The 21,327-nt window shown below is 37.4% G+C and overlaps 1 pseudogene; it reads left to right on the top strand.

Moving 5' to 3' along the window:
* LOC147235800 (uncharacterized) overlaps positions 1-20,771 on the top strand; it is an 80,779-nt pseudogene extending 60,008 nt beyond the window's left edge.
* The last annotated feature ends 556 nt before the right edge of the window (positions 20,772-21,327 follow it).

The following is a 21,327-nucleotide window of genomic DNA, read 5'->3' on the forward strand; positions in this document are numbered from 1 at the left end:
TGCAGTTTTCAAGCATATGCTGGTAATGGCAGGCAACTTAGGACTCTCATGAATAAGAACAGATCAGTATTTTTCCTGTGTGTGTTTTTTAAGGATTTCTTGCCAGAGTAGAGGATTAACACCATCCATAATACAGAGTAAGGTAATCATCAGACACTCACATTTGCTCTGTAGAGTGGGGGTGGGGGGTGAGAAGCTGAGGCTTAACGATGCTAATGGGTGTATAGGGCTGGCACACACATGCTGGCAGTGCCAAGGAAGCTCCACAGTCAGGGAGTGTTTATGGGAGATTAGGGGGCCGAGGATTTAGTGGAGTGGTGGTGAACAAGTAGGGCTTCTGGCCACTGAATAAACCGTGTGATGGTGTTGATGAAAGCTTTAGAAATTAAGGTATGATTGATTTTGAAGGCGATTTGTCATTTCAATCATAATACTTCCTCAAAGTCTCCATTCAGAATGCATCGTACGATTCCGATGCATGAAAACCTATTGTTTAATGCTGAGTCTGTATTGATTGACCGGCAGTATTACCCAACTCTGCAGCTCCCCTTGGCTCTGGTGATAATGAGTGTTAGCCATGTGTGTGTGTATGCATGCGTGTGTGTGTGTGTTTTAATTCATTTATTTATGTGTTTATTCATCTATATATTTATTCTGATAGACAAGGAAAACAGAAGAAGGCTTAAATTATCCTTTTCAATCCAAAACCAATATGAAAGCATGTTCAACTTAGATAAACCATTCACCCAACATAGTCTTAATTTGTCACACAGCTGAGTTTTAAGTTGTTGAACAAGTCATTTCTATCATATTCATTTTATTTGGAATGTGCAAAAAAAAAAAAAAACGGCATGCTTACAGACTTCAACGCTACTAAATTTCAGAATACATCAATTGTATAATAAAAAATACAACCGCTGAGATATGTATCCTCGTAGTTAAGAAAATTGGAAGCTCTCATCATTAACGTGACATTAAATACAGTCCGATGGCCAACTGGAGGATAATCTTAAAGCAATGAGTCAGGGTCAATGTGAAAAATTAAACACCAGATGAAAGGTGCACTCTGAAAATAAAACGTGTATTTGATGGCCTGGAGCATAAGATGTATCCCCCAATTGGAACGGGCAATAGTCTTCGCATTCATACACTTTGAATGATACAATACTGCTGTCCCACATATATTTGACCGTTGAGTAATCACATTCACCTGTACACTAATAGAGCACGCAGAGGATGATGGTAGGTGATTGAAAACATAGAAAAAACAAAGAAAAGTCCATTATGTAACTAACTTTTTTTGTTCATAATTGCATCTACTGAACGTCAGTGATCTGATAAACAGTAATGGGTGGTTTTGCCAACTATATGAATGAATTATCTGCTCTTTTTCTTTGAGGATAGTCAGCGATAACACAGTTCGAAATAACTAAATAAGGTAATTGAGATTTTATTTTCCAGGTGAGCAAATGTTGCAGTGAGCTATAAATGACTGCCAATATGATACTCTCTTGGGGTGAGATTGCATTACATTACATTACATTACAGTCATTTGGCAAACGCTTTTATCCAAAGCGACATACAAAAACTGCAATTCAGTCACCGAAAGTCCGAAGCACCAGTAGTCGGAAGTCAGAAGTGACCACTCTACCAAATAGCCATCTCAGAACCATATCCATACATACATTCATATCTTTGTTTTTTTTTTTTTTCCAGGGGGTGTTGGGTGTAGTGTGCGATTAGTGGGGCAGTGCTTGGTGAAGAGGTATGTTTTCAGCCCACGGCAAAGGATTGGCAGCGACCCTGCTGTTCTGACCTTTTCGTGAGTTCGTTCCACCACTGAGGAGCCAAGACTGAGAAGAGCCGAGACCGGTTCGATCGGCAGCCAGGGGCTCTGAGTGATGGGGTGGACTGTTGCCGAGAGGTGGCAGATCGGAGGGGACGGGTAGGGACATGTGGCTTGACCATATCCTGGAGATAAGACGGGGATGTCCCATTCACTGCCCGGTAGGCGAGCACCAGGGTCTTGAACTTGATGCGGTCGGCTACTGGGAGCCAGTGTAGGGACATAAGAAGGGGAGTTGTGTGTTTGGACGGTTGTACACTAGGTGGGCTGCCGCTTTCTGAATAAGCTCCAGAGGCCTGATGGTCGGCAAGGAGGGAGTTGCAGTAGTCCAGACGAGAGATGACTAGAGCCTGGATGAGTATCTGCGCTGCACTTTTATTTATCTGCCTATTGAAATTTTCGATAGAAAATCTTGAGATAAATTTTCTGTCACTGGCAGGGTATAGAAATCTGAAGTTTCAAAAAGTAGTTTTTTAATGCCTATGAGTAATTGTGTCAACAAATACCGGACTGTGCGGCTTGTGATGAGTGATCGGTCCCTGCCCTCTTCAGCTCACAGTGCCTTCCCATTGATCCTGTTTCTAGGGTGCTGTCAAAATGAAAACTTTTTAAGTGTGTTAAGATGATATAGTCATTTCATATGTTTCTGCAAGGACAGCTTGAATTGCACAAATTGAATACAATTATTCAGAAAGAAACATGGCAAGACAAGCTGATAAAGACTGTCCTCTCAAGATACTTCAGAATTTTATCCTTGTACTTTTATTTTATAATGTATGAATCCATAATATGACTTTGGTATGGGAGAGTTCTATTCAATGCCTGTCGCCAAGCACAAGTTAGAATACCTGATGTGAAGGACATTGCAGCAGATAACACATTCTCTTCAGTTAAAATCACGCTTGCCAGACTAAGGTTCAAGGTTAACATAGTTGTCCATTTCCTTTTCTTTTTTCCTGTTTTTTTCTTTTTTAATAACCCCAACATTACCATGGATGCCAAAATTGACTGAAGATATTTTTTGTTGCTGCTCTTGGTTTGTATCTAGAAAAAAATATTGTATCACTATTCAATGACAGGTAATTCAAGGTAAATAATATGTTTACATATATATAATGCTGGTTAAAATATTGCAAACAAGGTAATACATTTACAAAGATTTTGAAAAAAAAAATGAAAATGACTTGAAAATGATTCACACCTGTTATAATGAAGTTTTTATTTTTTTATTTTTTTTAATTTTAAATTTAAATATAATTTTAAAAAAACAATTCAATGAATGATGCCACCAGGTGTGTCATGTGCTTTTGCAGATGTTCCATTACAATATAAATATATATGAACTTATTTGGCCCCACTCTTTCAAGGGACAGACTGCTAAAACTTACATTGTCTATGACAGAAAAATAGCTTGCTTTGTCTGGAAATGGGACATCATTTTTCTAGTCTCACCAAAATAAAGTCAGAGGAGATCACAAGGCCCTTGATGGAGAGCCTCAAGCCTTACAGTAACACAAAGGGTCACATTACATAGGATTATTTCATCAGTACACAAATATTAATCATTTTCATCAAGACATCAAGAAGATGTGACAAACTGCAGAGGCTCACCAGACTGTGTCTCTTATTCAAGAACCATTTGTTGCAACAACTTGATGGGCTGGTTATCACTGTAGACTTTTACCACTACCTCCAGGTGCTACACTTTGGGCAACTCCTACCAATTCAAGGGAATTTGTAAAGACATGAACATATAGAGCATATATACAATTTTTATTTGTCTAGTAACATGCTCTAAATATGAATAAATAAATGGGATGTGGTTATCTTTTTATATTGCACATTTCGAAGTGTGAAAAGTATTCCCAGTACCAACATGCTTTGTGAATGGGTACAATGTCAATGAGTACTAGGCCATGATTCCTGACATATTGTAGAGCAATAGTTTCCTCAGCTTTCAGTTTTTCCGATTCACTCAAAGTGAAGGTGAAGTTTGAAATATCTCAAGGTGGAAAGTGATGTTCTGATCTCTTTGTAATGAATCCTGGTTATCTATACCATCCAAACGTTGAAAAAAAAATCAAGGATTTTTGTTCACAAAACTGTTGAATGATTGTATGAAAAGAGCTGCTGAGCTTGTACACGGGTTGTCTCCTTGGAGCACCTACAATAATATCAAATATTTTTCTCAGTTTACTTAATAGTAAAATTTTGGTCAAATGTAATATTACAAAAACAAATTAAGCTCTTCTCATGAGCAGATATCTAAAGATCTATTGATAAACAAAAGAGTAAACAAGGACATGGCTGAGAAAACAAAGCGATTACTGATGTGTCAAAAGGAACACCCAAAGAATGAGGGTGGAAACCAGTGAACTGTACAGTTATAAAAACAAAACAAAACATACACATATAGGAAATGAGGAAAACCAAAACTTAGAGATCATAAGCTGTAAGAAAATAACAAAAAAAATTATATTAGCTTCACTATTCCCACAAATCAACATGTGTGATTACAGTGGTTCATTTTTTGGAAGACCAGATTTAGTTTTTTACACTCCCTCATTAGATATTGGAAAAAAAAAATATAGAAAGAAACATAACAGTTTTTTCTTAGCTTAGATGCTGTATGCAAGCAGCATTAACGTGAAAGCTGTTCCTTTGAAAGTATATATGTTCATTCATTACGATATATGTATCTGGATGAGTCACAAATCATTGCCTGGAGACTCATAATTATCCCATGAACCATCTCTACATGGTCCGGTTAATGCAAAGGCTTTCCTTATTTTTGCTTTATTGTTTTAAGGTAACTGTTTTCCATTCAGCTTGATCACTGTTAACGTGATGACTAAACTCGTACTATGTTGCTATATTAAACTTATTCCCCTCTCAACGGCCAACATGTGGTAAAGTGCTCCCAAAAAAATCAGTTTATATGATAAATATAAACTGCTTAAGTCGGATGAAGAACCAAGTTGTTCGCAAACAGTATGACCTGCTTCTTGTGGGCGTCACTCTCCACTACACGTAAAAAGCCTGAAGGGCCTCAAGAGTAATTTGACTCATTCACGTCATGTTCAATCATGATGACAAGCAAGAGGTAGCCCAAGAGTTAATGTGGAGCATGTGTGTCTGTGTGTGTGTGTGTGTATGTATACAGAAAGCTAAAACAAACATGAAAGATGTGCTTATGAAAAATAAACAAGTACACTTAGAGAAGTGCGTGATGTTGATTTACCCCCATTACCAACCAACGAAACCATCTCATGAACATTAAAGACTTGTGAGTTTCACTTAAGCCATTGTCAAGATTGTGCCAAAATGAGTCATCTTATCATTTATAGAGATGTTCTACTTAAATTATTTGGCAGAAATTGTCCTAGCCATTTGAGGACAAATCAACCTCCACTAATGTATGGAAACCCATCTTTAATTTATTACCCTCTTAGTGAATTGTCCTGTAATGGCTGATACGTGTACACATTTTGCTTTAAAGGCTGTTAGCACATATTTCTATGTTCTTTCACCTAATGAATAAACGAAACTTCTTCTGACAGACAGAAACAATTACCATTTACAATTATGTCTGTTTTTGATAGGCTGAGTAACAAACTCAATTATCAGTCACATTTTGCAATGTAACAGCAAATGTTCAAGTGAACTAATATTAAGTGAAAATAGGATTAATAATTTTACATTCCTATTTCAGGTTGTACTTGTTAATTGAATATGTTGGCTTCCATTAATCATGTATTCATATTTTCACAACAGAAACAACCAGGTTGGCTAATTAGGTCAACTCCAGAAATAGACTACTTGGAAACAAAATGCCTTGTGAAAATCAGTCACTTGTGCCAACTGTCAAAAACAAAAACTTGAAAAAACGAAGTGGTGCTGTAAGTGTGAAATTGAAACGCAGGAGGTAATTCTGAAGCTTGTATGTTTATTACACTGAAATGAGCTTAATCAACATTTAAAAAAGGCAAAAGCCAACATTTACATTTCAAGATTGATTAATTATGAATTAATTTCATAAATATTAGTGATTTAGAATTGATGAGAAATGGCCACAGAGTACAAAAAATGTGATCAATGGCAGATCATATATAGGGCACAATGATACTAATTATTGTAAGTAAAATAATCCCTCATAGCACCATCACCACCGGTGCTAATATTGTCTTTTATCAATGTTAAAATCTCAAAAATGTATCTGCGACATGACCCCCACGACCATGGCAAGCTTTAGATTTATATTGGAGTGCTTTGACTCACAAAGAATGCTGTGACTTATCTTTAATTCCTTGACGCCTTTTGATGAATTATAAAATGGTTAGAATAAATACATGTAAATAATGAGAAAAGCTTGGGGACAGAGTGGATCACACAAATTATGAACTTTCAGATCTGGCATAGACCTTTCCAATGTAATGTTTAAAATCCTGAATATTTCAATCTTTTTCCTTTATTCTAATAAATCTTCTATTAACTAATACATTGAATCAAAAGCACAAAAGCAACAAACAGAAAATACATATTTTTTTGTGTGACCACATCAATAAAATTTATACCTGTGTAATAAACTAACCAAATCTTTAGAAGTTAGGGAAATGAGAGCAGTGCCTTAAAGTCATCTTGAAGTCCAAAACATGAACTAAGGACACCATCTTGTGGAAAATCACAGCACAGCAACAATAGCATGCCTTTTACTCATGTCTTGTGTCCATTACGTAAATAAATGTTTTGCACTGTATAATAATTTCTTTGGTTTAGCAATGCCAAATTTAAAAGGACAATGAATGCATATATATATATATATATGTATATATACATACATATATATTTATAGACACACTCAGTTATTGTTGCAAACAAACCCAGAACACAGATGAAACTGAAATCCACCACTAACTGATTGAATTACTGAATATTAAACAAATGCTCTATGTGTTTTATTGCAATCCCATCATCAATTCAAAGTGATAATGTTGAAGAAAGAAACCCTGATATATTACAAACTTCATAGTAAAGATCAGTCAAGTCGCTGTGGAGCCACACATTGGTTCGATTGGTTTTCTGAATTGAAATAAGAAAACAAACCTCCCTACTCATATTCATAAGTCATGAAATACGATTACTTTTGAATTTTTAGAATAAATTTATACATTGTTTATTATTGAAATTTCAATCATTAAAACATGAAATTTAAGCATTTTTACTCTTTAGTTTACTGAATTTGAAACAAAGGAGGAAGGTGATTTGCTTTGGCAATCCCTAAATGGAGTAGCTGAGAGAAAAGAAGTAGTTTGCTCAATTTGAAACAATCCTGAATTATGAAATGAACTGTAGCATAGTTTGTGAGTTATCATGGAAGTTTCTATTTCTTTATTATCTTTGGATTTCTTCTTCTCCTTTCGGCTTTTACCTTCAGGGGTCGCCACAGTGAATCAACCCTCTCCATCTAGCCCTATTCTCTGTATTTTCCTCTCTCACACCATCTACCTTCATATCCTCTCTCACTACATCCATAAATATTCTCTTTGGTCTTCCCCGAGACCTCCTGCCTGGCAGCTCCAATTCCAGTATTCGTCTACCAATATATTCAGTGTCCCTCCTTTGTACATGACCAAACTATCTAAGTCTGGCTTCTCTGACCTTCTCTCCGAAACATGTAACATGTGCTGTTCCTCTGATAGACTCATTCCTGATCCTATCCATCCTGGTCACTCCCAAAGAGAACCTCAGCATCTTCACCACTGCGACCTGTTGCTCTGCCCTCTGTCTTTTCCTCAATGTAACTGTTTCTAGGCCATACAGCATTGATGGTCTCACCACTGTCTTGTACACCTTTCCTTTTATTCTGTTTGATAGTCTTCTATCACAGTAGTGATCGAACCAACCTGCTTGAACCTAACTCTTCACCTCTTTTCCACACTCTTTGCTGCTCTGGACCGTTGACCCCAAATTACCTGAAATCCTCCAACGTCTTAATCTCCACTCCCTGTAGCCCCACCATTCCACCCAGGCTCCTCTCATTCACACACATACAGTATACTCTGTTGTGCCGTGACTAACCTTCATTCCTCTCCTCTCCAGAGCATACCTCCCCCTCTCTAGATTTTCCTCAACCTGTTCTTTGCTCTCACTGCAGATCACAATGTCATCTGCAAACATCATGGTCCATGGAGATTCCTGTCTAAACTCATCTGTAAGCCTGCCCATCACCATATCAAACAAGAAGGGGCTTGGAGCTGATCCCTATTGGAGTTTCACCTCCATCTTGATCTTCTCAGTTACCCCTACAGCACACCGCACCACTGTCTCACAGCAAGCATACATGTCCCGCACCAGTCTAACATACATTTAATGCTCCTACCTCTGCTCTTATAAGTGACCCTATGTTCCTGTCTCTTCTGGAAAAAAGTATTGACCTCAGCCATTTCCATCCTTTTACAAAGTCTACCACTTTCCCTTTTCTACCACTGTCCCTCTGCATTCCTATCCTGTATACCAAATCTGCCCATCACTCCTTATCCCCTCTATTGCTGCACCAACACACCCATTGAAGTCTGCACCAATTACCACTCTCATCTCTGGGGATAAACACGGGTAATGTATCTCCTTCAATTAAACTCCCCCCTAAAAAATAATCAAGTTTTCCCATGAGACCATCAACTAGATTAGTTCCTCAATTTCATTAAAGGTAGTGCCCTTGTGATTTATCCCGTTATAAATGCAATGTATTTTTTCAGATTAACTTCCAATGTATGTTATAGTTTGATGTAAAAAAAAAGACATTCACCATTGTACTACATCATGAAAAGATCACTTTCTCCTGTTTTCTGGTGTTTAAGACAAATTATTTTCTTTGAATTTGCTCAGTGTACCAAACCCTTTATAAGTGGTTTAGCTCAGTTTTTTAAAGGTTTCCATTGTTACCTAAAGTGTTCTAGTGTTTGTCGTTGGGTTTATAAAGCTCAACTGGCAGGTTCAGTTGGCTCCAATTTATATGAAGACCCAGCGGTCAATTTTTATTATGGTTCAATTTTTAGTCGAGTTTTATTAAAGAACTCATTACTGCAGCATAAACAGATTGCTAGTATCCACATAGCATATATTTGTTTGGAGAAGGAGAATTATACATTCAATTTAGCAGCAGTAATTACATTCCACCTCCTTGTGATATAACCTCATACGACTGAGACATTTTTGCAAGGACATGCACAGATTCTGAGAACAATCTTTTAAAGGAGCAAAAACAGACAGCTTCTTCTAGCATGATGCTGACTGCGAAAGGAGCATGTCAAAGAACAGCCTTCTCTGCCCTACTTGAGTGTGACTTATCTGCTGAAGATGTTTTTTCTTCTTTTCATTTTTGTTTTCCACAGCAGTCAGAAAATATTGGGGGGAAGAACACCTGTCCCATATTTGTTGAGAAAGCCACTGAGTATAGAACTGATTGTTTTCAAAGTGTGTATAACTGTGTTTGCTGTGAGCGATAACCTTGTTCTCTTTTACAATTACATGACCCTGGTGACCATAATAGAACTGAAAGTTTTGATTTGCATGTATTTCAGATTATGCTTTTGACTCTATTTGGTTTGATTTGTACTTTTTTTTTTTTATATTTATTGCTCTAAATATATATTTATTTATTTGTCAAATCTCAAGCAGAAGCACTGCATCATATATGAGGGTGCCTTTCGTATATGAGAGTGCTTTTTCATCGAGTGACCCAGTGATGCTGACACAGTTGTTTTTTGTTCCACAGTTCTAGTTAATTTCTTTGGGTCCAAAACATTTAAAGTACAGAGGGATGGGCAATCTACAGCATGTGGGCCAATGAGGCCTGAGGATCTTTTTAATCTGGCCTGCCAAAGTGTACAGCGTTGTCAAAATCAAATCATATAATATTATATAAATATTAATATTTATATAATATTATATAATATATCTCATTGTGTCCTGCAATGACAATAAAAGATATTCAGATTTCGATGATTAAACCATATTCTTTTGACATTGTCCTGTAATGCCTGGCTGTCATGACAGTGACAACTTTACACAACATTAGTTTTATTACACACATTAGTGTGTCGAGGGTCATCAAGAGGGACATGCTACCTTGGAGTATGCTCGCCAATGTTAAATTTATTTACGCTTTTATTCTATTGTACTTTATTAATCCCTTTTGGGAATGTTTGGTTCCAAGGGCAATTGTTCTACCTCCTGCACCATGCTGCCCCCTCATGGATAAAATGTCAGATTGCTCAAAACAATACAGGAGAGGGTGAAGGAGGACAACCCTGAATAAGAGGTCATTCTCTTATATTGCATAATGTTCGAAGCACCATATTGAAGCTTGACCCCCTGGTGAAGCCAGTTGGGAAACTCATTCACTTCATTTGAGTGAGGGGTCTTCAACATTGTCAGTTTAAGGTTTGGAAGAAACCAACGCTGGTCACTGGGAGTTGGTTTACCACTCCAATGTCTAGTGGTTAAATTCTGGGAAAGTATGTCAACAAGCGTGGAAGAAGAAGATCACCTAATTTACTTGCGTGACTTGAGAGAGCTGATGAATGATGCAGATTAGTTTTATGATTTGATAAATTAATTCATCCTTTAATAATCCCCATGGGGAAATTCGTTCTCTGTAATTAAACCATCATGGATGAAGCAGTAGGCTGCCGTTGTCCAGCCCCAGGGGAGCAGCCAGGGGTTCAGTGTCTTGCTCAACAACACTTCGACACTCTAGGAGGAGCACGGAATCGAACCAGGAATGTTTGGTTCCAAACATTGCTCACACTGCAGGAGGTAGACTTAAAAAAACAAGCTAGCTTGATTCTCAAAGCAGTCATTTCCACAAAGTGGCTCAACTGAAAGAAGCCCTTTGACATGAAAAAATACAGGAAATCACTGGTTGACCCGCATGCAGAATTCTGCCGTTGGTTCTCGACAGCATAAACAGCACCATAAGAATTGCAGTTGGAACTAATTGATTTCCAATGAGATACTGTCTTAAAAAAGAAGTTCCACTTTCTTAAAATGAATTTTATGCTTCATTACATGCAGCCAAATTGTTAAACATCCAGAAGAAAGCACAGAGGGTGTTAGTGTTTTTGGCTCTATGTATGTGTGTGAACAGACTTTTAGTGTGATGCTCACCATCAATATACCCCACAGATCTCAGCTGAGAATTGCCACAAACAAAACAAGCACCAGACTTGATGATTAACAACACTGTTGCCACTAAAAGTGAATAGAAGTATTAACACTTGAATAAAAGTATTAACACTTGCCTTTTCTATGTTTACTTATGTATGTATGATTCTGGCGCCGGTCTGTCATATTTTCAAAGTTAGTGTGGGCAAAGTTTTTTGCCTACCCCTGATTTACGTAAGTATGTGTTTATCTATTTAATGTGTGCGTGTGTGTGTGTGTGTTTTTCAAAAGTCCTTCCTCATTTCTGTTCAAGGGGGTCTGGATCAAACTGTTCCTTCACAAATATGTTATCAACAGTAGAAAGGTCTCTTAACTTAACCTACACTGAGCAATATAGAAGGACCACTTCTCTTCATTGCCAAAGCTTATCTGCTGAAAACATGCAATAACGGTAAAAACAATTGCCCCAAAGACATTGGCACCATAACTAAACATGCACATGTTCTAGTGTGCCATGCTCCCATCATGCGTAAGGATCTTTCATCGGTGGCTGCAGCCTGTCACTTTTGATGTTATCAGAAACTTCACCATCTGTGGCAATGGCAGGTAGGGCATATGCATCCCAGCTTGGGTAAACATGAACTTGCCTTTCAGAGCCAATGACTGTGCAATGACAATCAGACCTCTTCTGACACCCCTAAACGTGTCACTCAACATCTGTTTCCACAAGTGCCGGAACAGTTTATGGAGCATCCCAGCCACCTTTCACATTTCGATTTGATCGCTTACTGAAATTGTGCATTACTGATGGTGAAGTATCAGCTGCATCAGATTGAAGGCTCTCTGCAGGACAAGTTGCAAACTCAGAGTTTGAATCTGCCGACACAAGTACTAGTGCTATCATTCATTTCCATTGAAATAGCTATCTTTGGCCCTTTTGAGATGGCCTCCCTATGGGCTTTTCTTGACACAGCGGAGGAGGAGGCTATGCACTGCAAATCGTGTCAAAAATTGCCCTACAGTATGCTGCATAAAGTGGCAATGCCTGCTATCTATGAATACATGGATGTCAAAGCTCATTTCAAGAGGCTAAGTGTTCCAGCTCATTCGCCAGTCCTCCCACACAGTTCTGTTGTGCGGTAGAAACAATCAAGGCAGAACAAGCTCTGCTGTAGTTTGTGCAGGCAAAAAATTATATTCCACATAGTTCCCAATGAAGGCAATATTTTCATTTTCATTATTGGCCACCTAAGGAAATTAAAGTGCTTATACTGGAACGGTTTTGTGAAAGAGGAACTTTCTTAACAAACAAACATCCAAAATATACAATCACATTGCATATATGGACAACAACATATTTCTTTGACTGTCTTTCCCAGAGATATAGTCATCTTTTTTAACTGAGGAAATGTATATTTAATTATACTTGTCATACTGAAAAGTATAATACTATACTTTTCTTTCAGTGGCATGTAATATGAGAAAGAAGGAGGTTTGGCTTTTGACTGTAATGCAGTCCAATAGAAGGCCATTATCGGAGAAGCCTTTAGAAGGTTATTGAAATTGGATATTTAATCTTAATGGGTGGCTGTCTGGAGGAAACTCCAGCCCTAACCGTGAGGGTATTGTTGGGATGTCTTGTACAAATGCAAAATGATGAAAGAGATGGAAAAGCCTTTCATCATATATATATAGGTATATGTATGTATGTATATAAAAATTACATATATATGAATTACATCATATAAATTACGTTCTAGACAAGACATCCATCGCATTTTCTTCAGTCCAGTTCTTCTTTCTGATAAACATGTTTAGCTTGGCTGTCATGTGGATCATTATGAGTAACCAATATTCATACAAGAGTGATGGAGCAGGCTGATATAGGTTGGACCTTTCCATTACACAAAGTTAAATAGATCTTTAAGTGCTTTATATTTGCATTATTGTGTGATGTAAATTAAACCTTTGTTGACTACTTCAATGAAACTGAGTGTTGGGGCTCAAGATCTAATAAAGTTTGAGCCAGAGCACCTTCTGGTCACTTTGGGATCACTACTGCCAAGTGACCGGGAGATTTTCTGGCTCAAATTTTAAAAATTCGGTCTGCGATTTGAAAGGTGGGAGTGGTGTACCTGTAAAACCGGCTATGACCAAGGACTGGTCTCACCTTTCTGTGGCAACTACATTAATAATAACATTTTAACTCACCTTGAACCTTACTCATGTAAAAAGAGTTGCCCTCTCCCTTGTGTTTGGTATGATTATTGGTCAGACTTACTGAAGATGTTAGCTAATACATTCAGTGTTTCACAAACAGGACTGTCTCAGAAAATTAGAATATTGTGATAAAGTTCTTTATCTTCTGTAATGCAATTAAAAAAACAAAAATTACCTTTTCATGATATTCTAATATATTGAGATAGGATTTTTGAGTTTTCTTACGATGTAAGCCATAATCAGCAATATTAGAATAATAAAAGGTTTGCAATATTTCAGTAGATTTGTAATGAATCCAGAATGTATGATGTTTTTGTTTTTGTAATTGGATAACAGAAGATAAAGAACTTTATCACAATATTCAAATTTTCTGAGACGGTCCTGTATTTGTCTCTACTTGACAAACAGTAATTTCAGTTCAGCTGTTCTTGTTTTGAATCTGAATTGCACTTTCGTTGCATCTAACATAAAATAAACAGTGTGCACAGCCTGACTTTTTATCTGTCACTCCCTACACTGGCAATTGCTCATGCATTCCGATCAGATAGATCTTTCAGTTTCATTTGGGTGATATAATAATATAATATAATTGAACAATAGCTTCAACATTTTTACCAATTGAAATCAACAATCTCTTCCTCTCTGTCTCTCCCTCTGTCTCTCTTTCTCTTTCTCTATCAATGTGTCTACCTACCTATAGAATATGAGTAAACCTGGAAAAGCATAGCATTTTAATACTCTTTCTGAAATAACATAACAGGAAATTAATGTTAATATCTATTTTTCACAGAACTCTGGAATAAGGTTCCTGGATTTTGTTCCTGAAATAACCAAAATCCAAAGTAATTACTGTTCAGGTTTTTTCTCCCTTTGCACAATATTTGTAGCTACATCCAGCAGTATAATGTGCCATGGTTGTTGTTATTGGCTTGTTCAGCTTGACCTACATTTGATTTACTCCCTCGTGGCTGTCCAGCCAAGTCCAGAGAGTCCAGTTACAACTGCAAAGCCCAAATGTACCAACACACATATTGTGAATACGAGTAAAAATTAATGTCTCTTTTTGATATAAACACCAACCTCTTTTTATTTGATAAAACAAATTGGCATGCATGAAATGTTGTTCAGTCTGTGCTGTGCTTGCGATAACCCAACCTGGTATGCAAAGTCTTATCTTTGATAAAATAATGTGTAGGTCATGTCTTATTCATTCACAGAAGAGACAGATCCTCCTCTTTTGCTCCACTTCAGAGAGCTCAGTTGATACTATTTGTTCAGATCTGCAGTCTGAAGTAAAACACATATTTTCTGGAGAGTTCTTACTTGAGTATAAGGAGAACATGACATTCATTAGTATTCAAAGAAACTCTACAAGAGGAGACTGACACAGTTCTATTGAAGCTTCATGGTTTTTTGGTTACTTTTTTCCCATCTGGTCAAGCCTGCCAAAAGAAAATGAGTGATCTTGACTATTTCTGTGTGCAGAACAGAATTGCATCAATGATGGAGAAATTATACAGCGATCTTCAGTGCGAGACATAGGAAGGAACACCACACTAATCTCAAAATATATTACTGAGCGGTCAGGCTGCCAATTATCATTTCACGTTTGATATTTATGTGGTTTGATTCAAAATTATGCAAAAACCAAAAATAAACAAAAAACAACACAATCAGTAAATAAACTTATTATCAATAATTGCTTGGTAAGGAAGCATTTGCCTGTTTTATGTGTATGCTATATCACTGCTTAAAATAGTTTCTTGTCCCGCAGGACTTGTGCCAAGTTGTTTTGGGATGTAAATCCTGCCCAAAATAAACACACATATTAAGGAATCAATGGGATAGAATAACCCTTAAAAAAAATGACATGATATATTATTTGATGGATGTTGGAAAATATCCAAGGCCTATTCTAATAATAATGTAATTTAATTATAATAAAAATAATATTCTATCCTCATTAATCACATTTTACTACTCATATAATTATAATAATCAATCATTAATTATAATAATCATTAATGATCATTATTGACAATGATAATTGATAAACTGTTAATGCAAATGATACCATATGTTGTATATAATTGAATTCAATCTCTTAGATAATTAGCAAACACAGTAGTTGACTGGAAATGAGTGTTTACTCATATAATATGGGCAAGATTAATATACAGTATCTCTTGTATGTTTGCGTTGTGCTCCTTGATATGTTTTCATTAGCATCAAGTAAAAGTATATTTAAATCAATTCCCTGACACCAAGACACAAAAGGAATGGAAAAAGGGGAACACTGCCCATCTTGTCTACTACTAATATCATTAACATCTGTCATTTTAATGTGCTTTGACCAAAAAGGCAGCCATACAGAATAAACTGAAAAGTATACAAAATCTAAAGTTAAATATAGAATTTGCTCAGGTATCTTCCCCATGTGTGTTGTAACCATCATAATCTGTTTTTCTTTATTTCTTCTACCCCTTGTTTTTTTTTTCATTTATTTATTTAAAATGGAAAATGAACATGATTCTTTCTTACTTCGCTTTATCAATTTCGCTCAAACTCTTATACAACCACCCAGTGTTTTTTTGATGTACAGGTTATCTTAGTTGGCCCTTGGGTTAATGAAATTGCTTTTATAAATATAACACATTGCTGTGTTACATTACAGCAGTCATTTATTTTCTGCACAAACTGGCCCCGATACAAACTCTCTATTCTCCATTTAACGTCACTGAATGAATTAAATATACCCTACTATTGAAAGATTGAAATATTCTCTCTGTCAGAATATCTAACACAATAATCTGTATTTCATATCAGAGAAAGTCAGCAAACCTTCCAGCTGTCAGCAGGACTGCAACAATTCTTATCTTTGCCACACAAGATGTTGTCACGGTTCCGTCGACTCAGCTCACACCTGGCGCTCAGCACCGTCACCGGACTCTCGGCTGACACTCATTACTGGAATCACGGATGTGGCACATTGCAGGCAATCAGAGCCTGGTAGAAACCTACTGGTTACCAGGTCATCTTCTTCTTATTCTGAATGCATTGTTGGCACTGGGTCTTGGTGATGCATTTGGGTCCATATCCCCACCCGTCACAGATGAAATGCATTGAGTCACTGACAGAGAAAAAAACCAACACATGAAAAAAAAAATTTGTTATCAGGAGCCAGTGACCCAAAAAAATTTATTTGGGATGAACAATCACAACACATCCGGGCTTGTAACCAGCTCAGGCAGACACTGGCTCGTGCCACTCCTGGGGCTGCATTAGTCAGTATGTAGTTCACACAACTATGAAACTTCATACTTTCCATTGAAACTAACATTACAACCCCATTTTGCTTTATCCAGTACAAATTGTGTGGTCTTAATTGACCTGATTATGATGAGTTGACTGATCAACACAATTCTCTGTTTCATTTGAACCGCAACCAGGACTGTCATAGATAACTCCTACATCAGTTTCTGCAAGCCCAGTGTTGACTTGTGCTCCGCATGGAAAAAAATGTCCCTAACAAACCGAAAAGAGCTGACTTAACACAGGATTTGGAATATTGAATGTTATGATAATATGGGCAGGACTTTTGATTTCCTCTATTCTGCCTATACAGTCAGGACACTCCTCATCACTCAGAAAATAGACACACACTCAGCCATTAAAATCTAATGACAGCTGAATTTCACTTCAACTGTTCTAGGCCTCTTGCTTGGTCTCCAGCTTAAGACATTCCTGTGACTATCATCGGGAGCTGTAGTAGAGACATACCTGCCTTCATAACAATTCAGTTGTGTTGGACCCTGCAGTGCCAAGTCTAGGAATTGCTCTGGCCTCTCAGTATCAAACAGTTGCAGGTTTTCAGGATACCCTGAGTTATATTGGAAGGTCCTCCATATATTTCTTTATTGGGAATTTCAGTTTCCTGCCTATGGTGCGATACATAATTAAATTGGGTAAGGATATCATAAAGAAACTAGTACGACCTTATTTTAATAAACATTAATTTCAAATTAATTCAATTAACATTAGCTGGCATTGTTGTTTGTTGAAGGTGTAAATCATAGTCTAGAGCTGGCCAAGATGAAGTTCTTTTTTTATGTTATGATAATACAATCATTTCTTCTTTTTCAAGGGAAAACCTTAATTGACTTTTTTCAAGAAGCACCACACTTACATTTTTTATTCAGAATCTTACATTCCATGTCACACTCCTTTACAAATTAATGTATTGCTTTTCCTAAACCCTTGTCCTGCTTTCTAAAAGGAAAAACATAAACATGTTAGGGGTGTAATTAGAACTGAATGCATTAAGATGGAACCACAATCTTCCTCAGAAAACACATTATCACAGTAGTGTGCTGTTGTACATTTCGCCCCATAACTAAACAATTCAGATAAATTTATTGACCAAACATGAATGCAGTGCTGTGGTCCAGGGATATGGCGACAATGATCCACCAGCAAGGTATGGGAGATTCACCAGAACCAGGTCAATTAACAGATGACTCTGGACCTTAGAAACCTTGGACTCAAATAAATAAACAAGAGACTACAGATTATAACATAAGGACAAATAAATTTTGATAACAGTGTTTTATCTTAAAAGTTCCACACTTGACACTGGCCCCAGGATTCTAGTGACCAGAAGAACTTTGAAAATTTCTCCTTGGTCACACTGATCACAGATCAAGTTCTTTTAGATCTTTGTTTGCATTGATATGGAAACACATCTAAACTGGAATGTTTTAAATGCGTCTGAGAAATGAAGAGGTACATTGGGAAACATTCACTTGTGAAAAGGATGAAGGGCAAAATATTCATTTTTACTTTGATTGATTTTAACATGCAGCAGAATGCATCTAGGCAGAGACCCTCTCGAAAAGTCCACGATTTATGAGTACACGGATCAAGGTCCTGTGTCTTCATTTACTGGCCAGTTGAGGAGGGCTATCTTTGTTCAATTCAAAGCTAAAGTCTACAACTAAAATTCTTGCACAAATGTTGATTCCCATTAATGTGCAATGCAGATAGCATTGACATCCTCTGTAGATGAACTTGTCTGCTGGGCACACTGGTACTTACATAAAGTTGAATTATTGTTCTAATATGTGAATGCACTAGTTTGTTGAAGCTATCGGTACAGGGTGCATTTCAGGAAATGGACTGGAGCGAGGGACATGATGTACGTTAGCACAGCAGTATATTATAGTGTTTTTTCTGATGTTTGAAAATACATTAACGAGAGGATCACCACATGCTTTTAGAATTTTGTCGAGAATTTTGCCTCGCTTATATTAATTCTCCACCGGACAACTGGTGTTGGTGATGTTATGTAGATTCATTATTAAGTGAGTTGATGAGTGTCACCCTCCCTGCAAGAGCGAAAAAAAACAAAAACAAAGTAGTGGTATGGGACTTCAAACAGCAGTCAGTTGCCAGTATCTGCATGGCCCGTTGACATACCACATTCTGTAGGGTGTGTCACGTTGATTTTCTTTTCACTATTTTACTGTGCTTAAAATTAATGTTCTCCAGAGTTTCCCCTGCACCTCATGACCCAAAGGGGTCCCCTTACATTACTGCAGATATTGAACTATATATTTTGGTGAGGAAACACCTTTGTTTTCTTCCTTGATGTGGATATTCTTTGAAAATGATTGAACTACAAGCCTAAATCAGTTTATTCTTTTAAGTCCCTACATTTGCAAACAACTTCAAGGCTGTGTTGCAAATATAACATTAAGTATTAAGCATTAAAAATGATTCATCGGAAGGATAATGTATGATTATGTGCAAAATTTTATACCAAAATCAACAATATCTGAATTTTTATCTGAATTCCTGATACAACTCCTACAAGGAATTTTCGTGACTGCAAGTTAACTGTTACAATGTAAGCATGCAACAAAATATGCCCTTTTGTTGAGTAGTGCCTCAAAGAAATAATGGTTTGATTAATGGCATTAATGGACAAGAGAGATTCATGACATGAAGACATGCGTTAGGGAAAAGAAGTTCCGTTGCACTTTCAGTTTATTGATACAGAAATCAAAAAGGTAAGTTTCCAGAAATCCAACCGCAGTTCATTTAATTAAAAAAAATATATAATTTGATAAAAATGAACTATGAGGTTCTGGAATTGGCTAATATAAGTGAACTGCATCATCATGCATGTTATTCAACAAAAATATGGCCACTGCAGAGACCATTGGGTTACTGTCAACAAATATTGAATGTATCTCTAAGAATAAATGTTCAATTATACTTGAAGAGGATGAGAAGTGGAAAGGCAGTTGGTCTTGATGATATACCTGTAGAGGTGTGGAAGTCTCTAGGAGAGGCAGCGGTAGAGTTTCTGACAAAATTATTCTACAGGATCTTAGAGAGTAAAAGATGCCTGAAGAATGGAGACAAAGTGTGATGGTGCCCATTTTTATGAATAAGGGGGATGTGCAGATTTGCGACAACAATAGAGGGATAAAGTTGATGAGCCATACAATGAAGTTATGGGAAAGAATAGTGGAAACTAGACTGAGAGCAGAAGTCAGCATTTGTGAACAGCATAATGGCTTCATGCTGAGAAAGAGTACTACAGATGCAGTATTTGCTTTGAGAATACTACATGTAATAGAGAAGTACAGAGAAGACCAGAGGGAGCTGCATTGTGTTTTTGTAGACCTAGAAAAAGCATACGACCGGTTTGCCAAGAGAGGAACTCTTGTATTTTATGAGGAAATCTGGAGCTGCAAAGAAGTGTGTTAGACTGGTACAAGACATGTATGCTAGCTATGAGACAGTGGAGTGGTGTGCTGTAGGGGTTACAGAGAAGTTCAAGGTGGAGGTGGGACTCCATCAGCTATGATCAGCTTTGAACCCCTTCATGTTTGCAGTGGTGAAGGACAGGCTGACAGATGAGTTTAGACAGGAATCTCCATTGACCATGATGTTTGCAGATGACATTGTGATCTGTAGTGAGAGCAGGGAGCAGATTCAGGTAAATCTTGAGAGGTGGAGGTATGCACTGGAAAAGAGAGGAATGAAGGTTAGTTGCGGCAAGACAGAGTATAGGTGTGTGAACGAGAGGAACTCGAGTGGAACACTGAGGCTCCAGGGGGTGGAGATCAAGACATTGAAGGATTTCAGGCACTCAGGGTCAACAGTCCAGAGCAAGGAGAGTGTGGAAAAGAGGTGAAGAGGCGGCTTCAAGCAGGTTGGAATGGGTGGAGAAGTGTGTCAGGGTACTACCTGATAGAGGACTATCAGCCAGAACAAAAGGAAAGGAGTACAAAACAGTAGTGAAGCCAGCGATGCTGTATGGCCTAGAAACAGTTACAATGACAAAAAGACAGGAGGACATATTGAAAGAGTATATATGAAGGTAGTTGGTGTGAGAGAGGAGGATACGGGGAATAGGGTTAGATGGAGAAGGTTGATTCGCCGTGGTGACCCCTGAAGGGGAAAGCCGATAGGAGAAGAAGAGTGCTGTAAGAAAATGTTAGAATGTTATGTTCCCCGGAAACGTGAAGGGCCCAGTATGGTTGTCAAGCACAAGAAGCTTTACATGTGATGGTCATCACTGAGGAAACCGCTCAACTAGTCCTTACATTACATGATGAATTGTGAAAACAAGGAATTACAGTATACCCTTGTTTTTCGCGGGAGTTACGTTCCAAAAAGAACCCGTGATAGGCAAAATCCGTGAAGTAGAAACCTTTTTTTTTTTTTTTTACAATTATTATACAATTAAATACTCTATTATACATTGCTGCTGTCGTCCTTACGTTTTTTTCTTCCTTCTTTATGGAACGAACGGAAGATTCATTAATTCCGGAATGATGACCTACAGCCGCATAGCTTTTACCTTTCCTTAGCATGTCCAGAAGTTTAACTTTATCTGCAATAGATAGCATCTTCCGCTGCCTTTTGGGCCCTGCTGCGGGTGCTTTTGTCAGTCCAGAGCGTTTTGTCAACATTATGGGTTTTAGAGAAACTCGAAATTGCAAGAGTATTTGCACGTACGTAATGTAAATTTGGCAAGCTGTTTTATGTACGTGTACATATTAAACTGCAACGTTATTGACGCA

The sequence above is a fragment of the Fistularia commersonii genome, chromosome 3, assembly GCF_037954325.1.
Source record: "Fistularia commersonii isolate RoL2024-O1a breed Wild chromosome 3, RoL_Fcom_v1.0, whole genome shotgun sequence".
NCBI classification, from domain to species: domain Eukaryota; kingdom Metazoa; phylum Chordata; class Actinopteri; order Syngnathiformes; family Fistulariidae; genus Fistularia; species Fistularia commersonii.